Below are 17,854 nucleotides of genomic sequence, written 5' to 3'. Positions count from 1 at the left end.
CCAAAGCGCGGATCTCAACTCTATGAGAGCCAAACGTCACACGCGTTGACTGGCAGTTAACCCCCCCTCCCCATTCAAATCTATGGAATATCTGGGGCCCGGGGGGGGGGGTACAAGTCCTGTCTCAGATGGGAGGCGATCCTGCTTTCCAGGGCCGTGTCTGTCCCGAAACACTCAGGCCAACCCCCCTCCCTTGGTGAAAGCCAGAGGGAGTGCGGAGGAAACACAAGGCGAGATCAGAACTGCTAACCCTTGTCCAGCGCCTGGCAGCGCGGAGAAAGCAAGACCCCGATGCCCGACCCATTGCGAAACAAGAGTCGGGCAGATAACGCGCGTGTGGAAGGTTAGCTCGCGTCTGAAATAGCCCTTGCAGCAGTCCCTGGACGTGGCGGGGCTTCTCCCCCCTCCGGAGCCTGTTCTCCGGGGAAAGGCGGACGCGACCCACGCCTGGCTGTAAGCGGCGGGGAGATTATTTTGACATTAGCGACTCCAGGCTGCGGACGTGCCGCGGGATAGAGTTTGCACTGCGGGCTTCGACTCAGGCATCTCCCGCTAAACTTTCCGTCTGAAACTCGCTCCTCCTTCTCCCTTCCCCACACCCGGGATCCATCGCTCAGACCCGGGCCCAGATCCAAGCTATAGCTCCCCCCACTCCCAACTTCTTTTCTAAAACCGATCTCCCCCCCCCACACCCCACACTTCTGATTTAATTTGTTTCTCTGGCCTACTGCCTCGGCTCTGCCTTCCCCTAACCATGGGGTGTATCGCTGCCATCCATCAGGCCTCAGTTTACACAGGGGTAAGGATAGTGACCAAGCACAGCCGAGGACTCCAGTCAGCTCAGCATTGATGAATGGGGTTCAATCGGAGTTTCAGAATCATAACAACTGTTGTTCCCCATCACATAACATTAACGGGGCCTTTTACAGGGAGAGTATCCATTTACTCCAGCGCATGTGATGCATTAAGACTTTCATCTTCTATTAAACCTTACAGGCAGAAGGCATTTTAGACAAACTCAATTTGCTCCAGCTGGTTCTGGGGTGATTTCACACTCTTATTCCTTCCCCCTCCTCAGAGGCGTTTTCCCCCTGTGTGGTGTTTTGACATATCCTGGTAGTTGCCTTTTAGGAAAGGCTGCTGAGCATGGAATAGAGCAAACAGAGTTTAGCTCCAAGAGTGAAACACCTCTTCAAAGCAACTCTGCATGAAGCCTTATGCAATGTGAAATTGACCTGCCCATAGGTCTGAAGAGCAGGCTTTTCTTGAAATCTGAGTTCAGAAAAGAACAGCTATTTCCAAAATGAACCAGAGTGTTTACATCCAGACCAGTATTTGATTGTACAAGAACCTTAACAGGCAGAAGGGGCCAGCTATTTCTTAACTGAAGGTGTCAAGGCCAGATAAATGAAGCCACAAGGTGCTACCCTGCATCCACACTAGGAAAGAAGTTGAGGTTAGGTCAGGTTCAGCTAGCACACACTAGGCAATCATCAATTAAGTAGAGTCAAAACAGGCCACAAATCTAGTCTAGACATATGGAGGGGGAGAAAGAGACACACACACTACTTCTAAGATTCAGGCTTCCATATGTTGAGAAAGATGAGCCATATTTGTACATGTTTGATTCTTATCTACCAGCTGGGATCACTCAGCCTGGTTGTAACTGAAATAATAATTAAAGAAAAGCATGCATGCCCTGTTATGTTGTGAACATGGGCATACAAACCATCTACATTCACCAGGGATCAAGGAGTAACCCATCAGAATCACAGGCCTGTGAAATCAATGAGTAGCATTTCTGATTGCTATTTTGCAAGACGAAACCTTATGAAGTACTTCACTGTTGTGTCTATTGTTTTTGGTTCTATACCTAAACATAAATCAATTGCAGGTTTTGCCCTGGTTAACCTACAGGAATTTAAGTAAATGGAAAGTACAAAAATCCCAGATCCAATCCTGACAGCATTCTCCCTTTCTTCCTTAGGGTACGTCTACACTACGGGACTATTCCGAATTTGCATAAACCGGTTTTGTAAAACAGATTTTATAAAATCGAGTGCGCGCGGCCACACTAAGCACATTAATTCGGTGGTGTGCGTCCGCGGTCCGAGGCTAGCGTCGGTTTCTGGAGCGTTGCACTGTGGGTAGCTATTCCCTAGCTATCCCATAGTTCCCGCAGCCTCCCCCGCCCCTTGGAACTTCCGGGTTCTGTCTGGAGAATTTTTAAAAATGATTCTGAATTTCATCTTCTATAACGGAGCGCTGATAGAACGGATTTGCCTGCCCTTACAGCGATCACGTCCGCATGGTCCATGCTGGAGCTCTTTTTTTATTTTGATTTCGGACTGCATCGCCACCCGTGCTGATCGGAGCTCCACGCTAGGCAAACAGGAAATATTCAAAAGTTCGCGGGGCTTTTCCTGTCTACCTGACCACTGCATCCGAGTTCAGATTGCAGTCCAGAGCGGTCAGTGGTGCACTGTGGGATAGCTCCCGGAGGCCAATACCGTCGATCAGCGGCCACACTAACCCTAATCCGATATGTTAATACCGATATTGGCGCTACTCCTCTCGTTAGGGAGGAGTACAGAAACCGGTTTAAAGAGCCCTTTATATCGATATTAAGGGCCTCTTGGTGTGGACGGGTTGGGCGTTAAATCGGTTTTACGCTCCTAAAACCGATTTAAACGCCTAGTGTAGACCAGGCTTTAGTCAGAGAATTGTAAGACTGGAAAGGATCTTGAGAGGTCATCTTGTCCCATCCCCTGCACTCATGGCAGGGCTAAGTATTATTAAATATTAAGTCCTTAATATTAGCCTGTAATTACAGAGGCTAACAGGGTGCAACGAAGATGTGCACTGAGATAGTTATGCGAGTTAGCCCTCTAAATCCGCTGCTAAAAATTAATATTAGCACAATTATTTTAACAGAGAAATTCCAAGATCACACTTTTAGGAAAACTGTACAAGAGAATGTGGTATTAAAACTTTGCCTGCACAAGAAAGTTGAACCACTGTGACTAAAGGTGTGCTATTAAATTGATTTAATTAGAACAGTACAAAGGACTATGTGGACACTCTTATTTTATTTTCGACATGGCTTCATTTGGGTTAGTTTAAAGCAATTAGGAATCAGTTTAAACTAACCCCAAATGATTCAGTAGATGGGCCCTTTTCAATAACCAGTTACCATATTGCATTGAGGTCACTGTGCTATGGGAGGTGATGCCTTTTGGATGAGATGTAAACTGAGGTCATGACCACATATGATCATGAAAGAGTCTATGGCACTTTCCCCAAGAACAGCAATGTTCGCCCTAGTGACCTGGCTAAATTCCAGTTTGGATAACTATAAATATGGCCGACTTAACACACCCTCACCCCTCACTGTGCAACTTGAAATGGACCCAGGAGTAACAACAACAATTCCTTTCACTGATACTTATTAGCACCACCAAATAAGCAAACAAATATCAGCTGTAACAGAAACTTTGCTTATTAACACATGCATCTTCTTTATTATAGAAATCAGTCAAACAGGGTGACCGTGTTCTTAACCAGATTGCTTGACGTCATTGGAACTGTAAGGTGGACCGACTTTGCTTTAATTTCTCTTTTCTGTTTCATTACATTTTGGTATGTTCATTCATTACATTTTGGGCATGGAAGGAAGCTGTTTTGGCAATGGAAGGTGGGAGTAAACACGCTCTGACAGCAGGTCATGGGCCCTCCCAAGTTTCATCTCCGAAACAACTTCTTTCCACACCCAAAAGTTAACTTAGAAAACTATGAAGCAGTTACTTTTACCAGGTCATTTGAGGGTGGTTCCCCTGAATTTTGCAGAATTTCACAGTTGGATCACACTCAAAAGTCATTTTGCAAAAATACAATTCATGCAGTTTTGATAAAAAATGAAGTAATTTCATAGCAAAACTAGACAAACAGAAATGTCTATATTTCTGTCAACTCTATTTTTATCCTCTTACTTGATGCAATGATAAATTATTTTAATAACTTTTGTATATTAATTTTCATGCCAGTTAAAGTTCCTATTACTTGAGAAGCTGTGCTTGTACAAGGACTGTCTATTGTACAAACTTCAGCCCTGATCCTGCAAACGCCCACATCCTTAACATTAAGCACATGAGTAGGCTTACTGACTTCAGTGGCATTACTCCCATGCTTAACGTTAAGCATGTATATACATTTTTGCTGGATCAGGGCCTTCTGAATGTGTTGATGCTTCATGGAAACATAGATGCTGAAACATTTCTGCATCTATTTCATAGAGTTTGTGCATATTTCTTCCTTCGTTCTTAATTTCCTAACATGCACATAATCATAACATTCTTGTTTCTTAAGAGATCTACTCCTGCTGATTTTTTCCACTTGAAATCATCATCCAGTCTGATGCCATAAACATTTCTACAGTGGCCAGTTGTGATGGTTTCAGGGGGCAGATAAATGGCAGGACAGTAGGAAGGGGAGTTGGCTTTTGGAGCCCAAGCAGCAACCTCTACACAGCTATTTTTAGCACCGTACTGCAATCCTGACTCTGTAGACCCAGGCTCTGAGATTCACTGCCACACACTGTGCACTCGCCCTAAAAGCAGCAGATGAACGCTTAAAACACACACAATCTCAGGGTAAAGTCAACCCGGGTGTAAATGGAAACAATCCTAGGATGTCAGTGGATCGATACTAGGACTCAATTTAGACCTTTCGGGCTGCAAGCTAGTGAGAACACAGAAATGTAACAAAACATCATGGAGCCTAATTCTCTTCTCACTTGAACCAGTGTAAACCAGGAGTAACGAACTCATGTGAAGTCCGTGGAGTTATGGCAGAATCATTGTAAATAGGAAGAGGATTAGACCCCATGTAAGCACTATAGACATTTTGGGAAAGATCCTCGGCTCCAGATCCATTCATGGAGTTATGCCAAGTTTACACCGGCTAAGGATCTTCCTCTCTGACTGTATGAATTTTAGGTCCTCAATCCTTCTTGACTAGTAGATGTTGAAGAGCCCTCCAAATGTCATCCCGGAGGTAATGTTCTCTAGATTCTCTCTAAGGGGGCAGATCCTCAGTTGGTGTAAATTGGCATGCCCTTGTGAGGCAGGGCAGTGCTGCTATCTCCAGTCTGCAGTGAGGAACTGAGGCCCAGAAACGAAATGTTTTGCCCAGGGTGACACACGAGCTTTGCGGCAGATCAGAAATTGAGCAAAGGTCTCGCATCGTCCAGGCTAGTGCTCTAACCACTGGACCATCTTCCTCTCTAGGAATTAGAGGGACGGGCAAAGCCACACCCTTTTGACCCCCCTTTGCCAAGTCAGACACCTATGGAGGTAGTAGCTCAGAGTGGCCCAGCCCTGAGGGATGGCCACAAAGGAGGAAAAGTTCCTTTCCATTCTCCCTCCATTGCACACGTTTGTGTCACGTGCCAGCCCGCCCCATTCTGACCCTATCGGAGCAGATTTGTTTCTAACAGCAACATTCACAAACGCCCTTATCACAAGATGAATATTTTCACTGGCACTTAGGCCCATACAGAGAGCAGGTTCCCAGCTATTAGAGCTTTGGGTTATTAAACCAGAAAGGGATATGCCCTGAATTTGCATTTTTGCGGCAGTCATCATCAAACTGTGGGGTGTGGCATTCTTGTGTATTACGTGCTATTTAGTACATGTCATGTGATGAGGACGAACAAGGCTGAATGCCAAAATGAGGAGGAATCTAGAAGGACACAACATTCTCATTCCATCATAACGCATGTCCATTGTGCCACTTATTTATCCCTTCATAGGTACTAGTTAGAGAAATGGGTCAGACATATGCATATTATAGAAAAAAAAGGTATGTGAAAAAGAGGGGACGGGGGGAAGAAAAGGTAGTGGTGGGATGCATGATGATGGACTGGAATTGCCTGGCTTCAGTATCTATGTGAATCTTGTCCCACTATCCTTAAAGGAAAGGAAGAGGTTTGCTCTAAATCCTAAAGGATTCTAATATTTCTGCTTCTTTTAGTGCCTTCAGGAAATCACCCACAGGGGGGAAAAAATCATGCTGATGGGAAGATACTAATGGCTGAGATGAGTGGGGAATATGGTGCCTTTCAGTGGGAGGGTGGGGGTGTGTGTGGCTGGAAGGGGGATTGTATTCAGATGATTTAATGTGATGACAGGACACGGCCCCTCATGGTCCAGAGTCCTTGGAAAGCCAGTGGCAGAAGGGGAACATCAGGTTCCCTCGGACCGTGGGAGATGGAACGGGAAGCATTGCCTGACTTCAGCGGGGGGAACAAGCAGACACAGTTGCGGCCGTCTGGTAGATCTGGAGGATTGGTGGAAAATGTGTGACCTCTGGTTCACATCACTGCTGATGATGATCAAAAGGAACTTCTCTGACCCTAAAAGACCAGGCTTTTCCACAGCGCCTCAGCCTCTACGTCCAACACAAACACAAGAATTCAAAACTCCTGGATTAAGGAGACGGTGTGGCTCCCATTAACCCAAAGGTTTGGCTGAGTTGACTCCAGGAAAAGCTGTGCATCAAACATAATGAATCAGAAGAGAAGCCTATTCATCAGACAGAACTCGGTGACCTTTAGAGCGAGATAGCATTACTTATAATGAGCATATTGGGGGGGGGGAGGGGAAAGAGTTACAAACAGTATGGGCTGGAAAAAAAAAAAGTCCTCGCTGATAACACACGAGGTCCCAAACCTGCTCTCTTTTCTTCTCTTGCTGTATTTTTGGCAGCAATCATAGCACACTGGTGGGAAGCGAAACGGTCTGCAAATGCTGAAGCAGGAAATCGCTTTCCAAAGAGGAACCATCATTGCAACACAAACGCTGACCCCTTCCAGTGCAGCTCTTTCGTTTCCCGCTTGCGTGCTGCATGTCCACCGAACTATTGATCCATTCCTCCAGCATCTCTCCGAGCTCGGCAATGCATTAGGGACTCCAAACAGAAATGCTCGCTCCCTTTCTCCCGGTCTGTCCGTATAAATAGATATAGTTACATTAAGATATATAGACAGAGCCTTTACTCAAAGGAACCAGATCAGTTTCATACACTGATTAAGTTCATCTGGGGGCTTAACTCCATCTAAACCAATTCCAGCAAGGGTTAGGTGAGCCTTTCGCCTGCCACACACACACGCTCTCTCTCTAATTTTGTCCATTGCTATCATAAAACCAGAGACATTTATATGAGGGTGAAAGGCCAAGAGGGGCCTTGCTTTAATAACAGGGGAAATTTTATTTTCTGTTATTAATTACATGTTATCCAGTGTACATTTGCAGCACTTACTTTAGATAAAGTTACATCTATATTTTATGAGAAAACGTCTCAGGTCATGCAGGGGTATTTGGATTGGAGGGAGGGGGACGGCTGCTGTAAACGGCAAGAGGATATGCTGTTTTACTGTAAAGCTCCCTCTTCCTCCCCCATCCATCCTCTCTTCTCCATCTGCCTTTTTAGGGATGGATTCTTGCACATTCTTGGAATAGTTCACGCTGCAAATGCTAAATGAATCGAGGCTCAGAAGAAAATTGGCTTGAAGTTCCCAGAACCTCTGCATAAAGACACACGGGCAAACCCAGCAAAATCCAAAGTGAAATGTTACGCTTAGCCAATGAAGACTTAAAAGTTCAAATCCCCAGTCTAATTCAGCACATCTTCTTTCGTTTCCCTACATCCGGCTGCCTTGGGGGAGTCTGCTGTGGGTGCTCGCCTCACTCATGGCCGGAGATGGCAGGTGGGTGGGGGAAGAGGTTTCTAGCCTCTGTGGATAAATGTGCAGCGTATGGGGATGATAGACAATTGGTATAATTACAGGGAGGAATGAGAGGACACTTGGACCCCTAACTGAGCTGCATAGGTGCCCCCCTACACCTCCCTCTCCAGCATCACCACCAATTACAAGACCTGGAATTATTCACACACACTCCCCCCCAAATAGTTAAGGAAGTTGAGGGATAGAGAGAACATGCAACATATGACAAAGAAAAGGAATAGGAAACTAAGCTAAAATAACACCCAAAGAATCAATCCCATAGGCTTAGATCTTAGATCCTAGATAGACTGGTTCCTTGGCTGGATCTTGCTCACCAAGTTTCCTCAATACAATATGAGGACGGGATATTGAAAAAGGCCAATCTACCGAATCGCTACCACCACATTGGGCAGCACTCTGTGTGATGCAGGAGTGGGGCGCAAATGAGTTAGGTCTCAGTGAACATCTTCAGACAGGCCCATAATGAAACCTACCGCCCCCACCATCAGCACTAGCTGATACCCTTGTCAGCAGTCTCTGCAGAGAGCCAACAGGTGGAGGGTCACCTCCAAGGGCGTTTGGTCTCCATCCAGATCAACGCCGAGGTGTGCGGGCAAGGGAACATTCCTTGCTTGCACTGGTTCTGCCTATACGATCGAGTGTCAGTCCCTTAATCTGTCCATCTGACACCTTTCTTCAGACCTAATGTAAACCAACTTCACACAGGGGAGCGGGTTGTGCGGAGAAAGTATAAATATAACAGATATACCCATCCCCTGCCAACATTTACAATGGGAAATGGTCTACCTCAGGGCTTGTCTATCCTCAGAGTTTATTTAAGGTGTGATTTTAAACAGCTTCAGTTCTGCTGATGCAAAAGGCTGCATGGACCCTCTTGTTTTGGTTTAAACAAAGGCTAAGACTTGTCTACACAAGAAAGTTGTGCTGGTTTAAAACGGATTTAGTTAAACTGGTGCCTGCCCTTGTATGGACACTTCGTTTTGTTCCCAGAGTGCCTTATTTCAGGTTTTTAGATTCCGAACTGATTTAAGCTAAACTGAAATAAGCATTTCCACAGAGGAATTTACACTGGCTAATCTAAACTGGTTCAGTTAAACCAGTATAAATGTGTGTGTAGACAAGGACTGTGGCAGTCAAAGAATGAAGATTTCACAATAAATCTCATATGGGGTAAGGTTCAGAGGGGAGGAAAAAAAAAACAAAACTACCCACAAATGGGAGAAAATTATTAGCTATTGTCCTGAGCGAAAGCCATGGCTCCAATTGAGCCAGAAGTTTGGATCTGAACTTCATGGTAAGCCCGTGAGCTTGATTCTCTTCTCATGCTGCTTTTAAAAAGGTGCAGATCTGTGAACTGTAGCAGAGTTTGTCTGAGTTACAGCAGTGCAGGTGTGAGCCGAACAAAGCCCTGTCTCTATATTGGGCTGGATCAAAAGACAGTATCTGAATGCCTCTGAACTTGGGGAAAGTTTGGCTGTAGGATCCAGTTCAGAGTTTTATGGCGCCTGCTGGGAAGGTGGACTCAGTAACTACTTTGTAATTGCTTGGAACAACTTGGAATGCTGGATCAGAACATGGCCCATCCAAAAAAAAAAAAAACCCCCAAAAAACCCCCTAAGTTGGTCTGACCACAAATAGAAAGGTGAAAATATACACAATGGCCACTCATTAATACCGCTGCCTGACTGAATTCAAGCTGAGCAAAGGGAAGCCTGATGTTCATGTAGAGAAATAGTCTAGGAAACAAGGAAGAATCAGGCTCAAGAAAAATACATTCCTGTAACTCGATCAAGGAGTGTAGCAGATGGCAGGCTGGTTTCACTGTGGATGGCACTCGTCCACTGGACTGTCAAAGGACTTTCTCTGCCTTCGTGAGCTCCCTTGAAAGGAGGCCCTGAGCACTTTGCTTGGTGCAGGAGGACAGAGAGCTCTGCCTAGAGACATTGCAAAGGAGGGAGTGGAGACGTCTATCTGTTTTTCACATGGGCAACAATTCATGTACGGCGTGTCAAAAATAACGAATTTGCTGGAGCTTAAGGGTAAAGTTCAAAAGTTCACTTGGGGTGCAGAGCTGCTGCTTCTGGGGGAAGATCAGCCTGGTTTGCATGCGGGAAAGAAAGCCTCATTCATTTCCAGGAAAATTCGTTAGGGATTGTTGCTGAATATGCATGTGTGTGCGCGCAATCCAGCAATAAGTTACAGCACCAAATCTTTAGGCCATGACTCGGTTCTCTCTCACTCTCGTCTAAAGCAAAACTTTATTCAGTGGGTACCAGGTCCTCAAAGGTACTAGGTGCCTAATTCCTATTGATTGCAATGAGGTTTAGGTGTCCAAATACCTTTGGGGATCGGGCCTGGGTGTTTTGTCTTGGCGAGGATTAAGGCGGCACAAACGTGCTGTCAGGGCAGCCCTGTGTTGGGTGCAGTGCAGAGTTCGACCACACCCGGGCAGTTCAGGGTGGACAGAACCCAGCCCCATCCCTCTGCGGGGTGAGTGTATCGATTGCTACATTCGTGGCAGGCAGCTGCACCGACGATACAATGAAGGGGAGCAGACATTCCTGGGTGAGGTTTGCTGGCCTGTGGTAGGCCGGAGCTCAGACTAGATGACTGTAATACTCCTTTCTGGCCTGAAAATACATGCATCTATACTTACTCTAGCCTAGTGCATGGGACCTGGGCAGGGCCTTGGCTGTGTCCGCCTTTGCGGCATTTCGCTCTTCGGAAGAGAAGTTAAAGGAAAGGGGCAGAAGGGCAGATGTGCAGGTCCCCCTCCTAAGCTAAAAAGCGGAGGGTAGCTCCTTCTCCACTCCTTGGCTTTGGTAAGCAGTGCTCTGCACAGTTCCCCTGCCTCCTGAATTGGCGTAATGGGAGCTCCCCTCTTGTTTCAATCTCCTCTAACCACTGCCTCCTTAAGGGTGCATGGAAGCCACAGTCCTTGCATTCGTTGGAGAACAAGAGCTACGATTGTGCTCTGCTGCACCTGGGAAAAGATGGGACTCAACCGCAGTATCCTTATCACCTTGTGGAGCCATGGAGCTGCAAGGCATCATCTTGGCCTGCATAAGGACGTCAGGATTTGGCCTACTATGCACAGATCAAAGAGAAGAGGAGGACATTTTCCATGAGTATTCATTCAGGTTCACAGGCCATTTGTGAGCTTTCATGTTTCCTCTCCACAAACACGTGGGAACTTGAATTTTACCAGCAAGAATATTCCCCAAGAGAGAATTTCACATGGTACAGTAGGTTGAAATATTCAAAATTTGCATTTTGTGCAGTATTGGTCAGTTGCCATCCAATCAGAGATCAGGAACAACGCCGCATGATCTAGGTGACCAAGCAACATAACATGAAAGTCTAACGTCAGCTACTAACTCTTCACAGCAAACGCATCACAATCGATTCAAGCATGGAATTAAAGCAATGGAGAAAGCTGCAAACAATCCTCAATAACAAATACATGAGGGAATGTCATGGTCTTCTTGAGCACATTTCACAAAGAGTAAAAGAGATAAAATGTAGAGTCCGTAGAAGAGAAAAAAAAAGTTGTCATGCCCCCACCCCCAGCTTTTTGGTTGAAATTTGAAATTTACAGCCCTTATGAGACAGAAACAATCTGGTTCATTCACTCGCTACATTAAATCCAAACAAGTGGCGCATGCTGCATTATGCAGTGATCCAGGATAATCACTCAGGGCTAGACTGACATGGATTGCTTAAGGGAGTAAGGACCCCTCCTTTAACCTCTACATGGCTCTAGGAATGCAGGAATAGGTGGATGCGGCATGTCTGCCCTCCTTTTACCTGCAGTAAACGGGAGAGGAGGTGTAGGGAATGGATGGAACCTTTGCCCAATGCTTCTATTCTCTGGTCAATCAAGCAGAGCTAGCAGGGAGGAGGGAATGGGCATTATAGTTTGCTCCCGATACAAGTCAGCAGCAAATTATTACCTCTTTGGAGGAAGCAAGGGAAAAATAGATTCAGAGGTGTCTGAGGCACAATGCTTCCCAGAGATGGCACTCCTTATTCACGGCTGTGCCTAAAACAAAAATCTGCCCCACACTGCACCTACAGGCTGCCTGATTGTCCTCTAACATGCAACAGTTTTTATGGGGTTACTCCCGATTTACACTAGGGAGGAGAAGCAGACCCACAAATGGCAAAGAGAAGGTCTAATATGAACATGACGGTAGGCCAGATGTTGCTGGCCTTCCTGCTCAGGAGGAGTTGTTCCTCACTGTGCAATAATCTCTCTGGGCCTGACCCTCGCTGGTGTAAATTAGCATAGCTCTATTGAAGCAAATAAAGGGCTGCTAATTTACATCAACTGAGACTCTAATCCCTTGACTCCAGTAAGATTGCTTATGGAACAAGGTGCTGTTCAGCACGAGTCAAGGTAACAGAATCTGTCCCTATTTATTTTAAATCAAAATAAATGTGTTAGTGTGTCTGTGTTTCATTTGATCCAAAACAGGGGGAAAAAAAGCAGGATTATTATTTATTTGTCTTTCACAATGTTCTCCCAATTCAAACAAGCTTGGCTAAGAATCAGTGAAAAACAACTTGAAGTGAGCAACAACATGGAAAGCGAAACAAAGATTGACTTGTGAACGCCGTGATATTCACGTCACCACTGGGGAAACCATTAAAGAAAATCACTAAAAAAACCCCACAACTATCCAGGCATTCTTCTCAGCTGGTCAACATTTATAACATGGGACACATCTGTTCTTAACTCCCTTGGATGGGGGGGGGGGAGTTGGGAATTGTCCCACCTAATACGGAGATAAAATATGACTGATACATGAAGCCATAGAAAGGTGCTTCATCTGCAAGCTACAGTGTGTTGATCAACCCTTCCCTCTCTCTCTCTCCTAACCCCTACCCCTACCCTTCTTTTTAAAACTTTCCAGGTTCTGGCCAGACCTACAGATTTATGATGTGTTTCACTTTTGAACACCGTTGGATCACATTTGGGTGATGAAAGCCTGATAGGTCTGTAGATAGCTGTGTGTGTGGAGGGAGAGCATAAATGAATGAATCTCTCTCTCTCTCTCTCTCTCTCACACACACACACACACACACACTCACTCTCCAGGCTTGCCAAAAACCTTGCCTCACTACACTTCAGCTTTACTGAAAAATACATTCAGAAATGTAGTATTGGGGACCACAGTTTTACTCGAGTCCACATACTTAATAAGACCACAAGGAATATGAAAAAAAAATGCAGCAGTACTTGGTAACTAAATCTGTTGGCGTTGTAAGTGTGGTAAATGCATGTTCCTGCACTTTTTGGATGCCTCAGCTCTGCCTTAACAGCTGCTGTAATAAACTTCCCCAAAAAGTATTGGATTCACAGAAGTATTACTACAACCCCCTAACAGAAACCTAATGGAAAAGATATATCAACCGAGCAAACCTGAGAGATAAGCCCTGCTACAATAAAGAGATTTAAATCAGCTGTCTCTTACTTGAGACACAAAATAAAAATGCATTTTTTTTTAATCATCTAATTACAAGTGTCTTGAAATTCCTGTTGCATAAAGTTTCCTTAAAGAGCTGCCAAGGAAAAGAAATTTTTGGAAACTGTGTTTTAGATGCAATCCTCAGCTGAGGTGAAGGAGCAGCTTTGCCTTTCAATGACAAAACGCTTAATTACAACAATCCCAATGTATTCCACATTTGGGAACTGGATATTTGACGCACACATAATATACCCCATGCTGACATTACTGTTCAGCAAAAGCCAAGCCTGTGATCTCCCATTAATTGCTACACAAATATACTTATTGTGGGCATCAGTTTTATGTGGCTGAAACTGCCATTCACACATGTTCACAATCAAAACACTTCCCCCCCACCCTTAAACAATAATTACCGTTTGTGTGTGGGGAGGTGGGGGGGTTGAAAGGCAGGTTTAATGGCATGCAAACTGTTTGTCAGGCTCACGCTATCCCTTTTGTTCTCTTCACCTCTTGCTTATATATATATATATATATATATATATATATATAAAGCCTTTTAAAGCCAAGTCTGCCAGTTCTTAATTCTCCTCTTTCTACTTTTGTTTTCAGGATGAGGCATTGATAGGAACAGATTCCAGTGGATTAAAGATACGATGCCACTGAAAAGCAACTCTGCAAGTACAAATATTGTATATATTTTTCTTCCACCAAGGAACGTTTGCATGAACACTGAGGCACTGATTCCCATTTATACTAAGGCCTTTTTGCACCCCTCTAGCAAGTGGGTGTAATGTACATTTTTACCTACTTTAATGCCCCTTTATGCTGCCAGGGTGGTAGAAAGGAGCTTAATGTACATGAGAATCAGGCCCAGGAACTTTGTTTGCCTCAGGTCATCCCTACCTTCTAGAGCTGAGATTATAACCACTGTGACATGATCATAATGATCTGCGACATCACCAAAGACTAGGCTCTCCGTTGGGGCATATACAGCAAAGAAATAAATAATTAGGAAATTTAAAAAAAAAAGTTTCTCTTTCCCCGTAAAAAGGAAAGAAAGAAAATCCATCTAAGCAGAATGGTTTCTAAAAAAAATATTTCTGATTATTTTCCTGTGGGTCTCAGGTGGTCTTTGATTATCTTAAGCTTCCATTCTCTCCTCCATTTCCATGAGCAATGCAGAAATTGTGCCTACAGATCTGACTGAGATGTGGAAAGTGGGGGAAAGCATCAGCTCTGTGACAATCTTGTACCTTCCCCTCTGCATGTCCTTTTGAAGGGGCTCACTGGGTTGTGAAGGGGAGAAAAGCAACATGGCAAAGTGGTTAGTGCATAGGGCTGGCGGTCAGGTGATTGTGCTACTCGTCCTGGCCCTGCCAGTAATTTGTTTTATGATGCTGAGCAATTTGCATATTCTCTGTGACTCAGTTTTTCTATCTGCAAAATAATAGATAAATCTAATGAAGCCTCGTTAGGCTGCTGCAGATCTTAATTAAGATTTTTAAAGTCCTTTGAGATCTTCAGATGAAGATCTCAAAGATCTCAGTAATGCACAAGTGGTCCATTCTGAATGTAGGACATCATCTTCAGCAGGCATAAATCATGCTAGCTTCATCGACTGCCATGGAGCTAAGCCAACATACATCAACTGAGAATCTAGCCTACAGGTCTTTCCCTTTCCCATCCCAACATTTTCCATTTAGGGAAGATAAGTTAGTTATTAATATGCTTTAAGCAACCAAAACCACAACAGCATTACCTTTGCATGTGAGTCACACAGGTGATACGGGAATAGAATCCATTCTCAATTCCCCCTCTCTATGCATTGTCAAACAAATGGCCCATGGGCACTCCTAGTTTTTCCCCCACATTCTCTCCAAACTAAATGTTTAGAAATGATCGAAACAAAATGTTTCAGTTGATGCAAACTGAAATTTTCCCAGATATTTCAGTTCATGGAAGTGTTTGAGATATTGACTTTTCATGGGAAAACTTTTCAAACTTTTCACAGGATGGGAAAATCATTTTCCAGCCCAGCTCAGATCTGGAAGCTCCCCCCCTCAGGTTCTTAGACACTTGAGGAAGAAACACTAAGAATGAAATGCAGTTTTTCAGGGTCTCCCATCTCCATTGTTCCTTTCAGACGACGTTTCTTGGTCATCAATCCACACAGTACCCCACTCTTAATCCTCTGGGGCCATCTTAAAAATCTATGGATCTGTGAATCTTCTCTTGACATACACACCTCCTCTTCAATCTGTGCTGCTGAGCCCTGGCATATTCTGAGCTTACTTTGCATGCAGAACTGACATCAGTTGGCAGTTCCCCAGATGGAGCAAGTGGGGAATACGGCATTGGGATTCAAACTGAAAAGAGGAGGTGGTTTCAGTATATAAGAGAACTGAAATGCCAGTCAGAAAGGACAGTTTTGCCGTTCACCTTTCTATCAGTCAATTGGCTGGGACCTGTAATTCTCTCACCCTACCCATCTAGAGCTGAATATTTTGGGGGCGGGGTGTTATTCTCCGAACGAAACGCTGCTGACAGGATTCAGTTCTGAATATTACCTTATGGTTCTCAGCAGCTCCAAGACTCCCTACGTCAACAAAGGCTGGAGTTTTCTGCCAGCTCTGTGGGGAGATTTCAAATGCTTTTTCGGTTTTAGAGTTTCTCTTTAATCTCAAGCCAGCTGGGCCTGTGCGTTAGTGTGGAAGGCTGCAAGCTTCTGAGCTTTGGGCAGCTAGTTTCCAGCGATCTCTTTGTTGTAGTGTTGCACTAAATAAAACAATCTAATTCCCAACTCCGACAGAAAGAAGAGCTGCAGGCTGGCTTCGTGGTTTGAACACACTCCAGCAAGAGGAGAATCTGAATTCAGGCCCTGACTGTGGTTTCTTGATCCTTGGGCCAGCAAGAGCAGGGGGTTCTTTGGACGCACCTGGGACTGGGAAGCGTCTCCTAGTGCTCTAGAGTGCCCCCTGTTGACTGATCAGACGAGGCACTAAATGAAGTCACACAGAGCTGTGCATTGCCTTCCTTGTCAGGTATTGGCTCAGCATAAGGGGCCTGATTCCCATTTACACTAAGGGACTCTCTGCTGCTCAGGCCATAAACTGGATGTAAACAGAAAGGAAGGATGATCCAATGGCTAGAGATGCTAACCTGGGACTTTGGAAACCTTGGTCCAATTCTCTGCTTCACCACAGACTCGCTAAGGCAAATTACTTAGTTTCTCTGTGCCTCTGTTTCCCCATCTGTACAATGGGGATAACAGCACTGCCCTACCTCACAGGGGTATTGTGAGGCACACAGATACTACAAGAACAGGGGCCAGATAACCAGCTAGGAGATAGATTATGAAGGACCTATGGCCCGTTAATACCCTTGTGTAGTTGAGTTGGTATAAGGGCACTACGCTGGCTCTACTTCCAGCCCTTGGCATTATGGGTCAATTGCTGGGGGGAGGGGTGGCGATTGGGGGGATGACTGGCACTATGGATAGTCTGCTTCCCAGGCCACATACATAAATTAGAGCAGCCCTGGGGATGCCCTAACCTAGACCAAGGGCTGGGTGGGCCCCTTCAGAATATGGGGGACAGATCCTCTGGTGGTGGAAGACGACATAGCTCTATTGAAGTCGATGGAGTAATGCCAATGTACACCCTCTGGAGAGCACAAAGGTGGCTTATTGTCTGTCCCAATCAGGGAATGAAGTAAATGAGACTCAACTACCCAGACCCCCCCCCGCCCCAGCCCTTCAGGGGAAAAAACCAACCTTGTTTACAACAAAAATGCGTGAAAAGAGATGCAGTAAAACAGACAAGGAACTGAGTGCAGGAAGGGCAGAACTGTCACTGAGTAGAAACTCAATTATTTGGTTTCGCTTGGAGAAGCAACAAAGTTTTTGACATGTTTGTTATGCATCCTGTCATTAGAGTTGAAAGAGATGTCTCAATAATGGGTAAATTACATTTTTAACATCCACTCTCCTCCAAGCAGTTTGCATATTTTCCACTACATTAGCTGATCAAGCCGTTAGTTACAGTTACTTACAAATAAATGAGCTCTACATATTTCTCTCTCTCTCTCTCGTGGTTCTTGACTGTGAAGGAGTGCGGGGGCTGGGTGTTTTTAAACCTTTTGTAAATAAAAAAAATCCAATGAGCAAAATAATAAATGCCTAAATAGAGCGCAAAGGCAGTGACAGAAGCTGAGTGCACCTAAGGAGAAAGCACAGAAGTGTCTCTTATCAAGCGAGGAATTTATGAGATCCTAAACAGCAAAACACATGAAATGAAAACACATTTGTGACAAAAGAAATTGCAGTGGGATAGTTTATGACATTTGAATAAATCCAGCAAAACCGGAGGCTGAGCATTGTTTTGTTGGGCGTGTTGTTGTGCATTTACTCACCGAGATGGGTTGGAAGTGGAGTCAGTCCAAAACTTTTCAGTTTGTTTTTTAAAAAGAAAATTTGGAGAAAATGTATTTTCATTTTATTTTCCAGGTTTTCTTTTTTAAAAAAAAATCAACCCCCTTTTTTGATTTTCAACAACTAAAAAACTCCCAAACAAGTAGTATT

The 17,854-nt window shown here is 44.7% G+C and overlaps 1 long non-coding RNA gene across 1 annotated transcript in view; it reads right to left on the bottom strand.

The window, feature by feature from the left end:
- Positions 1–3,127: 3,127 nt before the first annotated feature.
- LOC123351276 overlaps positions 3,128–17,854 on the bottom strand; it is a 58,099-nt gene continuing 43,372 nt past the window's right edge. The window contains exons 2-3 of the long non-coding RNA XR_006573982.1: positions 17,326–17,409; positions 3,128–7,001 (exon numbers count right to left, since the gene is read on the bottom strand). This is a non-coding gene — a long non-coding RNA (uncharacterized LOC123351276). The remainder of the gene's footprint in view (positions 7,002–17,325; positions 17,410–17,854) is intronic.

The sequence above is a fragment of the Mauremys mutica genome, chromosome 16 (assembly GCF_020497125.1).
Source record: "Mauremys mutica isolate MM-2020 ecotype Southern chromosome 16, ASM2049712v1, whole genome shotgun sequence".
In the NCBI taxonomy this organism is placed as follows: domain Eukaryota; kingdom Metazoa; phylum Chordata; order Testudines; family Geoemydidae; genus Mauremys; species Mauremys mutica.
The sequence above is the reverse complement of the archived record's forward strand: the minus strand, read 5'-3'. Positions and strand labels throughout refer to the sequence as shown.